This window comes from Hypanus sabinus, chromosome 6, assembly GCF_030144855.1.
Source record: "Hypanus sabinus isolate sHypSab1 chromosome 6, sHypSab1.hap1, whole genome shotgun sequence".
Classification (NCBI taxonomy): domain Eukaryota; kingdom Metazoa; phylum Chordata; class Chondrichthyes; order Myliobatiformes; family Dasyatidae; genus Hypanus; species Hypanus sabinus.
In genome coordinates this window covers 164942781-164959181 of record NC_082711.1, presented here as the reverse complement: position 1 = coordinate 164959181, position 16401 = coordinate 164942781, and the positions used below count along the sequence as shown (strand labels likewise).

The following is a 16401-nucleotide window of genomic DNA, read 5'->3' as shown; positions in this document are numbered from 1 at the left end:
GAACAGAGGGTGAAATGTGTCAAGTGCCTAACAACCAACACAACCTAATAATGTTCTGGGGGCAGCCCGCAAGTGCTGCCATATATTCCGGTGCCAACATAGCATGCCCACCGCCTTTAGCAGAACAACATAGAGAACACCAAAACAGAACACACAAGCAACAGCAACATTTAAATTTTACGTGAAAGTGCTGTTAAATTGTCATTTGTTCTGGTTGTAAGCTTGCCACTGCAAACTTGTGTACAAAATAAAGCAGCTATGTAGAATGCAGAGTATTGTCCATTGTTCAGATCAATATTAAAACACAGAAACATAGGAATCTACAGCACATTACAGGCCCTTCAGCCCACAGTGTTGTGTCGACCGTGTAACCTACTCTAGAAACTGCCTAGATTTACCACATAGCCCTCTGTTTTTCTAAGCTCCATGTGCCTATCTAAGAGTCCCTTAAAAGACCCTATTGTATCTGTCTCCACCACCATCGCTAACAGTGCATTTCACACATCCACCACTCTCTGTGTGAAAAACTTACCCCTGAAATCCTGCTTGTACCTATTTCCAAGCACCTTAAAACTATGACCCATCGTGTTAGCCATTTCAGCCCTGGGCAAATGCCGCTGGCTATCCACACAATCAATGCCTCTCAGCGGAAAGGTCAGCATAGACCTTGTGGGCCGATGGATTCACTTCTGTGCTTTATAGCTCCAGGACTCTCTTTTTGTCTTTTTGTTGTAATAGAGAGGCTTGTGAGTTCTTGAAATCCTGAGAACAATGCTGTCTGGAGTTGGGCTGCTGGTAAAATCACCCATGGCGCTAAGGTCATGATGCACCATCAATAACTCACACTGAGACGTAAGGCGAGATATCGGCTTTTATTGACTGGAAGAAGGAACCAGGAGTGAGTGTCCATCATACTATGTCCTGGAGACTGAGGCCGAGCGTCAGGCCTCAGATCGCCTTTATACAGGGGCCTGTGGGAGGAGCCACAGGAGCAGTCAGCAGGGGCGTGTCCCGACAGGCACATAGTTCACCACAGGTCAAAGGGGAGGATGCAGACAAAGTGCGATCCAACCTCAATGGCGGAGCTGGCAAAAGATGGAGGCAGTGAAGGTGGTGAAGGCAGAGGAAGGGTGCAGCAATGAGGGATGCCCAATTGTCTTGGATCCTGACCCTGTTCTGTCAAGGACTGTGTGGTGGCTGCCCGTGTGTCAGCCTCTCCATGTTAAACAAAGTCACGCACAGGCATTCTCCAGTAGGGGAACCCACTCTAACATCCCAGAGTGGCCTCTGCAGCCACCAGAGGACACCAACAGATAACCCTAATGGAGAACATTGTACTGCACTCACCTGATGGCATTACTAACCCGAATGACTTAATCGTGTCTAAGACCCTTCACACTGAACCTGTGCAGTCTGTCTATCAAAATATTGTGTCCCAGATGACACACGTCAGCCAGGTAGGCCAATTGAAACACAACAATTTAACCTAATAAGGGAAGAGTATAAGAACGAGCAGCTTTGAATGCAAAGCAGTGAGAACTCTGAAGACTAACTATTGCAAGGAAGAACACCCCATGCCAGGGGCTGGGAAAAGTAGGATGAATCGTTTGGCCAATGGGAGTTCCTCTGTTTCAGTGCTATATATTAGAGAAGTGGTCTGAGGGAATATTGGTACTTAGGGAACAGCAAAGTTCAAGTTTTAAATTGATGGCTTGGGGGATCAACATTGATGTTCATGTGGAGATAATGAAGTGCAAGCTTTGATTAATTGAGAATTAAGAATTGAGAATTGTGTAGTTAATTGCCTAATCTAGATCAGCTGATGGTAGTGTCCAGCAAGTGGAATTAAAATGGTTGGCCATCAGGAAATCCTGCCTGTTGCAGATGGAGCAAAGATGCTCGACAAAGCCTCACACAGTCTAAGTTGGGTCTTACTGATGTGGAGAAAGCTACACTGGGAGCACCAGACACAGTGAGTGACACTGACAGACTTGCAGGTGAAATGTTGCCTTACCTGGAAGGACTGTTTGGGGTCCTAAATGATGTTGAGGGCGGGGGTGAATGTGTGGTGTGTTCCACTTGCTGGGATGTCAGTGCCAGGAGGGAGATTACTGGGGTGGGACGAATGGACGAGGGCATCATGGAGATCAATCCCTGTGGAAAGCAATGAGTGGTGGTGGGGAGGAGGTAAAGATGTATTTGGTGGTAGGATCCTATTAAAAGTGGCAGAAGTTGTGATGAAAAAGATGTGCTTATTTTGCATGTTTACAGAAGCAGGCTGCTTTGCCTTTTAATTTAACATACAGTATGGGGAATTCACATGGCTTTATGTTCAATCCTCTGCGGTGTCAGCCATAGCCTTTGTGTCAGATGAGTATGAGATCAAATCCGGCCCCAGGGGCTTCGGTGTGAACACAAAGGCCTGAGCAGCAGTGGGGTGGTGGTGGTGCGGTACCAGAGAGGCAAGACGTTGAATTGAGGATTTGACTGTTTTACTGGTTGCTGCAAGATATCCCCTGGTCTGAGAAAATAGAAAAGCAGTGAAGTTCTCCCTGGTGTCCTGGCTAATATTTATTGAAAATCAATGTCATGGAAACAGATGTTCATATTGTTATCCCATTGTTGTTTGTGGGAGATGGCTGGGAATGATTTGATTGTTGTAATTACTGCCACACAGCACTGACCACATCTTAACAGAAGTTCATTCATTGAAAGATATATTAAAATTCAGTGACAGGTATTATATAGATGCAAATTATAGTACGATATACAAAGGGCTTGGGATATGTTTACACCAGCTTGCATTTATAAAATATCTTCAATATAATGAAGAGATCACTCACCTTTGGACCTCACCAGACACTCAGCTGTCACCTATGGCTCCTAAGAGCTGTTTGCGTGTGACAGCAGCCACACCCTAGTATACTGCTTTTACAGGTGGGTTAAAACAGGTGAGGATAGCCGGTGGGTTTCATACCCTGGTGAGATAGGGGCATGCAAAGTCAGCTCTGGCAGACTGGGTGCATGAAACCAGTGGTGAGATGCAATGAGCAGGACGGTGTAGCTGCAATGCTTCACAGAGCAAAGGGCATGACAAAGCACAGAAGTCACGGTCATCCACTGCAATCGTCAAGTTGTGACGATTACTTGTACCGCTGGATCCAGACTTCTGAGGTCGAGAGATTGGAACTGCCCCAATGCAATGGCTTTTCTACTTCAAAACTCTCCCACATGGGTCCATGTCATCTAGAAGTATTGCTGGCTGTCATTGGTGGATACAATGGACAACCAATCAACCAATATATGCAGTGCTGACGAAGGGTCGGCCCGAATCTTCGACTGTTTACTCTTTTCCATAGATGCTGCCTGGCCTACTGAGTTCTTCCAGCATTTTGTGTGTGTTACAATATAATGAAACATCTCCAGGAACCTTATCAAAGTAATGGAGTTATTTTGCTTTCTTTCTATGGAATGAAAAAAAATTTTCTAAAATCTGTGGATAAAAGAGGCTGCAGACGTTGGAACCAGAATCACCCTGGCAGATGAGAATTAAAATACAGAATGCCGGATGGGATTATAAACACAAGGGATTTTGCTGATACTGGGAATCCAGAGCAACACACACAAAATGCTGGAGGAACTCAGCTGGTCAGGCAGCATCTGAGGAGGTACAAGTCATGAGAGACGTTACCCTAATCAGTGTCTCCAGAGATGCTGTGTTTTCCCAGCACTTCCTGCTTGCTAATTATATCATCTTGCCGAGAGGTGGCACTAATTGTCCAGTGGAGCCCAAAACAAATCCACGGAATTCCCATCGCCCTCTAAACCCACACACAGTTTAATGTTGTTTCTTCATGAAGTGTGATGATTGGGAGATTTCGGACTCTCAATTCTTAATAATTCAAAGGTAAGCAATTCCACACCAATGGAAACATCAGCTGCTTCTCGTTGGTGTTGCCCCACAGACAGAGGCTGGGAGGAACCACCTACACAGAGTGAGATTCATCCCTGGTGAAGTCAAGAGTGGGGAGAATTCTTCATGGACATCTCAGTGTTGTTGAAGTAAATCTAGGTATCCTCTTAACTTGTATCTTGGTCCTAATCTGTTTCAGTTTGAAGCTGGAGATACAGAAAACTATAGGTATTGGATCTGGAGCAACGCACACAAAATGTAGGAGAAACTCAGCGCACTTCCCCATTGGCTCTTGTCCCACTTGACTCCCATCCGATCTGCCCATCTCTCCCCTTTTATTCCATGCTCCACCTTCCTCTCCTATCAAATTCCATTATCTGTAGCCCTTTGTCACTTCCATCCACCAGTTTCATTATTCCCACCACTCTTCACCTGGCTGCCAGCTCCTACACTTCCCCTTCTCTCCACCTTACCATGCTGGCCATCTCCCCTCTATCAGATGAAAAGTCTTGACCCAAAACGTTGACCGTCCATTTCTCCCCACAGATGGTGCCTGACCTGCTGAGTTCCTCCAGCGATTGCTTGTTATGTTGGCTATTCCAAAGCAATGGACAATCTTATGTAAACACAAGAGATCATGCAGATACTGGAAATCTGGAGCAACACATGCAAAATGCATCCACAGATCCACGGGCACACTCCCATACACAGTTGACCCCTATACCCCACCTTATATTATACAAAGGTCAAGTCTATAATACAATAATAAAAAAGGTTATTTTCTACATCTACTGTATTGAGACAAAAATCAACAGGACATGAGGAATAAAAACAGAAAATGTTGGAAACACTCAGCAACTCGGGCAGCATCCATGGAGAAAGCGATGCTAAGTGCTTCCAGCATTTTCTGTTCTTATTTCAGTTCTCCAGCGTCTTTATCTTCCGCTTTTCAGTAGCGGGATGGAGATCAGCTTCCCAGACAGGTGGGCTGGATTTGTCCCTCTTCACATGAAGGTCAAAGGTTCTGTTTTGTGAAAAATTGGAGAGTGAGACAGCAGAAGAGAGATGCATGAAAGGTTGAGAGGTCTTGACAGGGTAGATGCTGTGAGGGCATTCTTCTCCAAGAGGTGTCTAGAACTAGGAAGTATAGTGCCAGAACAATGGATACCCATTTAAGGTTATGAAATGGAGAAATATATTTCCTAGACGGCTGTGATTGATTGGAACAGTCTACCCCAGAGAGCTATAAGTGCTGAGCCATTTAATTGGCTCCAGTTGGAATTGGTTTATTATTGTGATCCATACTGAGATACAGGGTAGTGAGGTGGAGATGTGTCCCTATCAAAGGAGGTGTAAGGTGCTCCTTCCCTCCGCTAGTCAGCAGGTCACTCCTGGGCAAGGTGTAGCACCTGCTTAGTCCTCCCTCTCCATGAACAGGGTTGCATGAAGTCATGGGAGCAGGTATGAGCAGCTGGTGCAGATCACAATTTCTGGTTATGCAACCACTGACACCAGGCAGACAATCTCAGAAGTGTATTGATAATGGTTGGGGTCACCTGTCTTGTAAAGACACTGCCCAGGAGAAGGCGATGGATAGCCACCTTTTTGGAAAATTTTTTGAAGAACAATCCTGGTCATTGACCATGATCACCGATGTCATATGACACAAAATGGATGAACAGATGTACTGATATACAGTGAAAGCCTTTCTTGCATACTGTTCATACAGATCAGATCATTACACATTCTTGTAGAACAAGGTAAAACGATTGCAATGCAGAATAAAGTGTAACAGTCACAGAGAGGGTTCAGTGCAGGTAAACAATAAGACGCAAGATCATGATCAGGTAGATTGTGAGGTGGAGAGTCCATTTTGTCATATGAGAGAGCCTTATAACAGCGGGGTGAATCTATCCTTGAGCTTAGAGGTACATGCTTTTAGGCTTCTGTGTCTTCTGTCTGATGGGAGAAGGGAGAATGTCAGGGTGGGTGGGGTACACACTGGCTGTTTTGCTGAGGTAGTGAGATGTATAGACAGAGTTTCGTAGAGAGGAGACTGTCTTGCACGATGTTCTGGAGCCAGTGTCACCATCACTCTGGCACCGACGTAGCATGTTCAACACAAAAACATAACACACAATAATACTCAACAACACAAGCAGCGAGTCAACAGAACAACAGCAGCAAAACCAGCCCATTTCCAACCCTTTTCCAACCATAGCACAAGCCACCTCCTGGACCTCAAAGCTCACCGACATTGAGCTTCTACCCACCAGTCTCTGGCCCAAACTTGCCCTCTATCTCCAAACTTGCTGATTTTGGTCTTCAACTTTTCTGGCTTTTTACAATTGGACTTTGGCCTTCGACTTTGCCCTCTGGACTTTGTCACCCTCTGAGTAACCTTGACGATCACAGGTTTCCCCAACTATATTCACAAAACTTAGATCAGGGCACCACAGTAGCATAGAGGTTAGTGAATTATATTACAGCTCAGGGCATTCCCACATTCAGATTTCAATTCTGACGCCTTATTCAAGGAATTAGTACTGCACAATCTTCCCCCTGAATGAATGGGTTTCTTCCAGGTGCTCCAGTTTCTTCCCACAGTCCAAAGATTAACTGGTTAGCAGTTTAATAGGTCATTGTAAACTGTCCTCTTCCAAGAGGACTACAACCTTGTCATATGGGTTTGGAGGCTTGCGTGCCTCAATGACCCGGAGAGCTATATTGGCTGGAGTCAGGGCTCTATGCTTTGGCTCATGGTAGAGTCACCCATACCAAACAGGTCAAAGGGTAGAGGCCAGACTGAGAATGGTACACCGGTCCTCCAATTTCGGGGATTCAGCTCAGAACTAACAACCCTGACTGGTAAAGCTAAACTTTTACGGAAACAGCGATGAAGAATCCTTCTACATCTGAGTGTGGTGGTATTCCTAAGTCTCCACATGACTGACAGTAGTGAAAACCGAGGTACTGAATGCTACCAGAGATAGAGGACCTTCACTGCTGACCTAAAAGCCAGCGCTCAACGGGCAGTAGAGCAGAGAGTAAATTGTCCTGTGATCAGGCTTGTGTTAAAGAGGCGGGTTGCTGGTTGAGCCTGTCTGTGCTGTATCTCCAGTGTTAATTACTTGTTTAAAAATCAAGAAGAAAGCCCTTAACTCTGAGTGGAGACATCGGGACGCCATCATGACGGTGTGTTTTTTTTTTAGCAGGCTTTCTTATTTTTATGAGGCCAACGCTCAACGCAGCACTAATGGAAAATGTGCAAGCGGATTTGAGTTCGGGAGATCTTCGCTTCAAAGTCCAGCATTGATGCCACTACGCCACCAGCCTTTTTAAAAAAGCTGCCCTAAATTCGCTTTAACAATTCCACCTTTTACACTAGATTGATCCTGGTTAAGGAACTTGAAATACCCTACTGTCCTTATCCTATTGTTTTTAGCTTCCCTGTGATTTGCTTACCAGTCCATGACTCCCATCTCCTGCTGCTTGGAGGTTGTAGTGTGGCCCCATTTTGTTTTTAAACTGCCATCCATAAAGCCTGATTTGAAGAACCTTCTAGAATATCATTCCTCCTTACTGTAGTAATGGATTCCTCGATTAATATTGTAATACCACCTCCTTTTTGAGATTTCTTTGTGCTGGCTGAACACACTATACCCTGGAATGTTGAATTGTCGATCCTGCCCAGCTTTGACTCACATTTCTGTGCTAGCGACATCATATATCATATTCCCGTAAGTTAATCACCATCCTCGATTCATCTGCTTCACTTATGGGTCTCTGTGTTACAGTGAAACAATTGTGTTACAGTGAAACAATCGAGTTTCGCATGTGCCCAGGGACCGAGATTTCCTCGCTCCGTAACTGTAGCCCGTTCCCGAGACAAATTAGTTTAAAAACCCTGGAGATGGAAACTGGACTGGATGAGGGTTTTGACCTGAGACATTGACTGTCCATTTTGTTGTGTATTTAATATTTGTGTAATCTTGTGTGTGTATGTGTGTGTGTATGTGTGTATATATTCTTGTTCATTGAAATATACAGAGTATGGGTTATATGTAAAGGCGCCAAACTTATCAAAGTCCAAACCACTTCGTGCACAACTGTTGGAGCTCAGTTACTGAAGTCTTCTGGCCACCATTCGATCCTCTCCTCGGGGTACCTCCTGGTCTTGGACCCCTCCTTGGGGTCCATTCCTCGCCCAGTTTACAGCATCGTGTCCTCTCTCTCTCTCAACCCCTCGCACCGATCTCCCCAAAAGCCCGCCAACAATAGCTTACAGACTCAGAAGAAAGAACAACATTAATCCCAATTGGTTTACAAAGGAATACAATTCTCGTTATCAGTAAATTTTAACCCAAACAAGCTTCCAGATCTCTCTCGCAACAAAGAAGCATTCCTGCTTTTAACAGAACAAAGAAGCCATTTTGATTACATACACAGTAACGAAGAAAAAAAAAGAAATCCCCTTTACATGTAAAAATACATAAATAGCATATGTCATCATGCTACCACATGATAGATGCAGTCTTGCTTAAAGTAAACACCATGTTCGACTCATTTCAGACTCCGTTGTCTTCCTTTGAATTAGTTTAATGTTCTGAAGTTACAAAACATAACACATTTCTTTCCACTGATACTGTCCGGCCTGCTGAGTTCTTCCAGTAGTTCGTATATTAACTTAAACTCTCCCTGATAATCTTTGGCAACATTTCCCTTCCAACCCCCATAAGGATGCTGGGTCTTATCCAGTTCGGGTGCATCCCAGCCAGTTTGTACAGGTTCTGGCTTCCCCAGAAACTTTCTCAGTGATTCACAAGTCTGAAGCCTTCCTCCACCACCTCTTCAACCATGCATTCACCTGAACTATCCTCCAGTTCTTGAACTCACTAGCATGTGGTACTGAAAGTAATCATGAGGCCGCAATTGAAATGTATCTGAAACCCAGCTCCATAAATTCAGTTCCTCATCTCTCAGTTGCCTCTGTTGTTGGCACCCATGACTTTTGACTGTTCACCGTCTCCCTTTAGAGTCCTACAAATATCTTGGAATGTCCTTAACCATGGCACCAGGGAGGCAATACGCCATCCTGGATTCACGTCCACAGCCACGGATTTGCCTGTCCATTCTCCTTGCTGCTGAGTCTCCGCACTTGGTGCGGGCGGCACCCCGACATAGAGGTTAGCACAATGCTTTACAACACCTGCAATCAGTGATTGAGGTTGGATTTCTGCCGCCGTCTGTGAAGAATTTAGTACCACGTGGGAATTCACATGTATTGGAGGTCACATGACACATAGAACTGAGCTCCCCTGCCAAATTCTTCTCTTTAAAAAAAAAACACCTCTTAAGAAATATCCCACCAGGCAGAAGTTCTCTTTAAATTAAAAGAAAGCATCCCTTGACTTGGAATGTAATCTTGTAGACAGGATTAAATTAAAGTCCTAGTCATCCCTCTTAATTAAAGAATACTAATCTCACTACCAGTCATCAAGTTCAATTTATGTTAAACTATTAAACTATAAAAGAAGTGGAAATCTTTACCTGATCAGACTTAATGATCGGCTGCTTCCTCTATCATGTGCCACTGCCTAAATCATAATGTCACCTCTTTACAGTGGGGAGAAGGCAGGAGAATGGGTTTGAGGAGGAAATGGATCAGCCATGATGAAATGGTGGAGCAGACTTGATGGGCTGAATGGCCTACTTCTGCTTCAATGTCTTATGGTCTTTACTTATTAATTTAGAGATACAGCATAGAACAAGCCCTAATGGGCCACTGAGACATGCCACCCAGCAACCTACCCGTTTAACCTTAGAACAAAACAGGACAAATTGCAATGACCAATTGACCTTCTAACCAATACATTTCTGGAATGTGGGCGGAAACCTGAGGATGCAGAGGAAACCATCCCGGTCACAGGGAGAACGTACAAGCTCCTTCATTGAACTCCAAGCTCTGATGACCCAAGCTATAATAGTGTCACGTTAACCACTACATTACCGTGGTGTTCTGCTGGTCTTTGTGGGATGATGAGCTTTCACATGTAGATCCTTCTTCCTGTGTTGCAGCTGAACACATTTCATAAACTCAAGACTACCCAAACTAGAGCATAGAACTTAGAAATCTACAGCCCATTACAGGCCCTTTGGCCCACAAAGTTGTGCCAACCATGTAACCTACTCTACAAACTGCCTGGAATTTCATTACTTTTCTCTATTTTTCTGTTCCATGTACCTATCTAAGCGTCTCTTAAAAGACCCTATTGTATCCGCCTCTACCACCATCACTGGCAGTGCATTCCATGCACCCACCCATCACTCTCTGTGTGGAAAAACTTACCTCTGACATTCCCCTTGTATCTGCTTTCAAGCACCTTAAAACTATGCCCCCTTATGTCAGCCTTTTAGCCCTGGGAAAAAGCCTCTGGCTATCCACACAATCAATGCCTCTCATCATCTTATACATCTCTATCAGATCACCTCTCGCCCTCTGTTGCTCCAAGGAGAAAAGGCCAAGCTCACTCAACCTATTCTCACGGGGCATACTCTCCAATCCAGCTTGTACGTTCTCCCCGTAACTGCAATGGTTTTCTCTACATGCTCAGGTTTCCGCCCACATTCCAGAGATGCATCGGTTAGAAAGACATTATAAATTGTCCTGTTTTGTTCTAGGGTTAAACAGGTGGGTTGCTGGGTGATATGTGTTAGTGGGCCATTAGGCCCTGTTCCGTGCTGTATCTCTAAATCAATAAGTAAAGACCATAATACATTGGACATTGTAAATCTCTTCTGCAGTCTTTCTATAGTGTCCACATCCTACCTGTAGTGAGGTGACCAGAAATGAATACTATAAAGCCATTTGCTGGTGTACAGCAAATGCAGAGGTGTCACCAACAAAATGTAGTTACGCCAATAGCATTTTTTAACTTAGAGATATAGCAGGGTAACAGGCCGTTCCAGCCCAACAAGATTGTGCCTTATTATTAATTTATATTTTCTCAGCTCAAGCTGGTAAAACCGAAGGTATGGGCATAGCCAAGCACACTCATTTCTCAATTACTAGGAACTTTCAGATTACTCTAGTGTTTAATAGGGTGGCTTTCTGAAGATATACATAAATATTGCAATGTAGGCATAATTGTTTAATGCTATTATGTAGTGACTTTGGGATGATATCCGATGTAGACATTACTATTGGGACAATGTATACCCTGTTCATGTTCCAAAGTCTTTCAATTTCCTCTTTCAATTCAGCATATTTCTGGTATTTTTCACTTATTGATTTCTGTATGTTGTGTGGGTTTGGAATGGACATATCTATAACATTCTTGCTTGTTTAACCTCTAATATTATATCTGGATGGTTAGTATGGATAGTCCTATCTGTAATATAATTTGTGGGATTCTGAAAATAAATCGAGATCAGGGTTGTATTTATAGTAAGATATGGATTCTTCTCCGAGTTTATATTTTAAAGCAAAATGTTGATGAATGATGTTCATCACTTGATTGTGCCTGTGTAGGTAATCAGATTGAGTTAAACCGCTGCAGGATCCTATAATGTGATGAATTGATTCTAGTTTCTCTTGGCATTTTCTTCATTTATCATCTTGAATTTGTTGGTGTTTTTATTATATATTTTGATAATGATAACATAATAATAATTATTATTATTATTATTATGCCCATGTGACCGATTAACCTACCAACCTATGTGTCTTTGGAGTGTGGGAAGTGACTGGAGCACCCAGAGGAAACTCATGTAGTCCTAAAGAACATACAAACTCCTTACAGTCACCAGCGGGTATTGGACATGGTTCACTCGCTCTAAAACAGCATTACGTTTAAACACTACGTTACTGAGCTGCCCCAGTGAATTAAAGATGTCAATGCAATATCTTGAAAGTATTTGGAAACGTAAGAGTGCATCAAAAATTAAAACTGTTTGCAAAACTCAGATTATGGTCGCATCAAAATCTGCAGAAATTAAAATTGATATTGCAAAGAATTTCTTAACGTTTTGCAAAATTGAATACCTTCTATTTTTCACCAGATGAGCCATTTCCTTTATAAATTCTCTGGAGGTACACTACACATCCCAATTCCATTCCTTGATATATTGTCCTCTGAATAGCTGAGAAAACAGAGGTCAGGCTGGCTTATTTTAAAAGCTATAAACTAAATTGACTGATTCATTCGTGTTCGGACTCTGATTTAATAGTGTGTCCAGCATTCCAAAGCAGGGTTGGAGGTATACAAGAATTTGCTGAATCCAGCAGTCTTTGATAGATGAAGATCTTCTTGACAGTGAGGAGAAGTTAGTCAAGGTTCCCCATCCTGATTACCAAGCAGAAGTTTTCATCTTTGTAACTTTGATGCAACCTTGATCCAGACCTTACAAAGGAGGTATTAAATGCAGTATGACGGAGTCCATTCAGTTGAGAGCGCCTTGCTGCCAGAGGTTCAAAGTTCAAAGTAAATTTACTTTTAAAGTACATACTCTATATATAACACAAAGTACACTGCAGATGCTGGGGTCAAAGCAACACTCACAACAGGCTGGAGGAACTCAGCAGGTCAGGCAGCATCTGTGGAAATGAGCAGTCAACGTTTCAGGCTGAGACCCTTCGTCAGGACTACGTTTCTCGCCCCGAAACATTGACTGCTTGTTTCCACGGATGCTGCTCGACCTGCTGAGTTTCTCCAGCGTGGTGTGTGTGTATCACCTGAGATTCTTTTCTTGCAGGCATTCATAGTAGAACAAAGAAATACAACAGAATGAATGAAAAACTACACACAAAAAAGACCAGCTTATTGGTTGTTTGTCAGTTTATGTTTGTGTATAGTTTCAGGAGGACATTGTTAAGGTGGTCAAATAACATCCTGGCTTGATTGTTTGGCTTGTAACCACCAAATTGATTCAAGTCTTCCACACAGCCATTATGACTAGCAGTGATCTGCATCATGGTCATATTTTGCATTTTCACCTGTTTCACTAAGATGCGTAACTCTGCCTTTGTAACTGAGGAATGCAGCCACACCCATTTGGACCCTTTTCTTCAGCAATGGTTTTAATGGCATGATGGCCGTGTTTAACAGCAGCTGAAAATCACTCCCCCACAGACCCTGGACAAGATTTACCCATGTCACAAATCTTAAGGCTACAGTGGTACAGTCAAGTGCGTTGTCTGGTGCCAAACCAAATCAGTGAGGATTGCGCTCGGGGCAGCCCACAAGTGACACCACATTTCTGGTGCCAACACAGCATGCCCACAACTCACTAACCATAACCTCATGGTTTGGAATGTGGGAGAAACTGGTACAGTCAGAGGAAACCCATGTGGTTACAATTTCCTCACAGGCAGCAGTGAGAAACGGTCCCTAATCTTACAGTAATTTCACTGACCACCACGTTACCATTCTGCCCACTGGTAACGAAATCTAATGCTAATACTAATCACTGAGTGCTAATCAGATTGTTACTAAATATGTGAGAGATAAAACTGAAAATATTGGATTGTCCAGGTAACAGAGGACTTAGAGATGATAAATTTGATTGGAAATGGATCTTAGTGCAAAGTCCACATGTGATAAAGCAGAGGGCAGTGAAAATAATGGAAACATTGTTTGGGGATTAATATTTCCAGAGATATGAGACTGGTGTTGGTGGGAGATGCTCCTGATATGGAGATTCCTTCAGGCTAGTGTCAAATGTTCATCACTTTAATGACTTGCAAAGAGGCCAATTTTCTTTTGTCAAAAAAAAAGTGGAAACCTGTCTTCCCTCCACCTGCCCCGTATGAACGTGAATTCCTTCAGTATTAGAACTGCTAGCTCACATCATGCAGAGCAGTCAGGGGCCAAGATAGAATTAGATACGTTTGAAATACTAATGAAAGAATGCAAACAGTTCCCTTCCACAACCCTTTGTTCATGAAAATGAGAAGCCATTATTTTGTTATGGAGCACACTCTGTATATATCAGTTTTCAGTTCTTCTGTAATTGGTTTCTGATCAGTTGAAGCTAAATATGGAATTATAAAATTTTTCTCCTCAGCTTTGCACCAAAATTCAGATTTTGATTTACTTATCACATGAACATGAAAACAAATAGTTACTTTGTTTTCGTTAACAACCCAGGAAGTGCTGGGACAGGACACAAGTGCCGCCACAGACTCCAGTGCCAACATAGCATGCCCAGCAGGACAACACAAGTGGCAGAGGCAACAGAACAAAACAAGGTAACGACAGCAAAACAAGCTGCTTTCCTGCCCTCCCACTCCCACACCCCTCACACACACAGACCGGCCTCTAACCCCAGATCAGACCATCTCCGGGCCTCCAGTCTTTCGGTCTGGACTCTCAAACTTGCAGGCATTGGACCTCCAACCTCCAGTCCCTGGCCCAGACTTGCAGACACGGCCTCTGGGCCTCTACCTCCTGGCTCACCGAGCTCCGAACTTTGACCTTTGGCTTTGCCCTCTGGACTTTGCCAACCTCTGAGTATTGGCCCCAGAACTGGATATCAAGCAGGTCATGGAGATAAGATATGAAGCCTTTCAGATATTCACTCCCTCACCATTGAATAGAAAGATCCAATAGAAATTTTCAGTACCAGATAAAAACTTGTAATGAAGTGCCAGTCTTTGGGACAACCATTCACATATCTTTAGTATTTATTGTGCCTGGAGCAAATCAGAACAGTGAGAATTAATAGTAAATGTCTCAGTAAAGCAGCCAGCATTATCAAAGACCCCACCCATCCCAGTCATTCTATCTTCTCCCCTCTTCCATCAGGCACAAGATACAAAAGTCTGAAAGCATGTACCGCAAAATTTAAGGACAGCTTCTACCCTACTGTTTTAAGACTATTAAATGGTTCCCTCATTCACAAAAATGGACTCTTGACCTCATTATCTCCCTATTTATGATCTTGCACCTTACTGTTTACCTGCACTGTTACACTTTATTTTGCATTGCTATTGTTTTACCTCAATGCACTGTGTAATGGTCTGATCTGTATTAACAGAATGCAAGAAAAGTTTTTCACTGTATCTCGGTGCAATAATAAGCCAATTCCAATTAGTGGGTGGGAGACAGTTCAAGTTGGAACAATAAATGTAAATGCTCGAAATGCTCGGCTCAAGTGCATTTGTTCTTCTTGCCATTCCAAATCTGTTTGCTGCCCAACGATTATGATTGGCTGCAGAATCCAGGGCTCTATTTAAATGCAAGCTTCTTCATTCCGCGAGTGGCCCGGCACTAATCGGAGCCCACGTACGCCAGCAGTCGCGGTCACTTTTAAATCTTACAAATTTACCAGAGTCAATCAAACCTGCGGCAGCAGTCAACGAGCAAAATAACGATTCACTCAGAATTGTTTTTTTTTTGGTTCGGGTCATTTATGACATCAGGCCATTGCTGGGAAGGTGAGGCTTTATTCCACATGTTTAACTGGTGAGATACTTCCCCGAGCTGCTGCTACAGTTATACAGTCATAGACTGATACCGCCCAGAAACAGGCCCTTCGCTCCATCACTTCCATGCTCTTTTGTCCACTTCACTAAACCCATTTGCCCTCACTAGAACCATATCCTTCCAAGCCTTGCCAATTAAGTAACTGTTCCACTATCTTGTAAACATTGTAAATTGTGTCTGATTCCACCACCTCCTCCACCAGTGAGTCCCAGATGTCAACTAATCTCTGTGTGAAATACTTACCCGTTTGATCCTCTTTAAAGCACTTTCCTCTCACCTTAAACCTACGCTCATTTGTTTCTGATACCCATACCATGGGAAGCAGGTTTGACGATCCATCTTGTCTGCGTCTCTCTGGTGAAGGTGCTACCACAATGCTGGTGGTCAAGTAAGAAGTCCCAGGAATCAGAGCCAACAATTAATTAATTACCTAATTATCTATCTGTCTGTCAGTGACAGGCCTTTCCAATTGAGCCTGCGCTGCCCATTTACATGCATGTGACCAATTAGCCCGCCCATCTTTGGGATTGGGGAAGAAATCAGAACGCCAGGAGGAAACCCATGCGGTCATGGGGTGGACGTACAAACTCCTTACAGGGAGCGGCAGGGACTAAGCAGCAGAGTCGCTGCTGTTGTGCCGCCATGCTGCCCATTATGAAGGAGACTGCAAAGTATTTCCAAGATGGGATGAAGAGGAACCTGCCTGTGGCAGTGTTCCCATGCACCACCTAGTTTTGGGAAAGAGTTCTAAGGCTTCAAAAGTTTGATCTTAGGCTTGCTTACCGATTGTTCACTCACTGCCTTCAAACAGGTACAGACCCGACATAATGTAGAGTCAGGTGTTGGCCATTTCCCCTTCAAACAGGTACAGACCCGACATAATGTAGAGTCAGGTGTTGGCCATTTCCCCTTCAAACAGGTACAGACCCGACATAATGTAGAGTCAGGTGTTGGCCATTTCCCCTTCAAACAGGTACAGACCCGTCATAGTGTAGAGTCAGG

The 16401-nt window shown here is 43.6% G+C and overlaps 1 long non-coding RNA gene across 1 annotated transcript in view; it reads left to right on the top strand.

Moving 5' to 3' along the window:
• The window catches only part of LOC132396037 (uncharacterized), a 194548-nt gene that overhangs the window by 140015 nt on the left and 38132 nt on the right, over positions 1-16401 (top strand). Inside the window, exon 4 of the long non-coding RNA XR_009512816.1 lies at positions 14062-14162. This is a non-coding gene — a long non-coding RNA (uncharacterized LOC132396037). The remainder of the gene's footprint in view (positions 1-14061; positions 14163-16401) is intronic.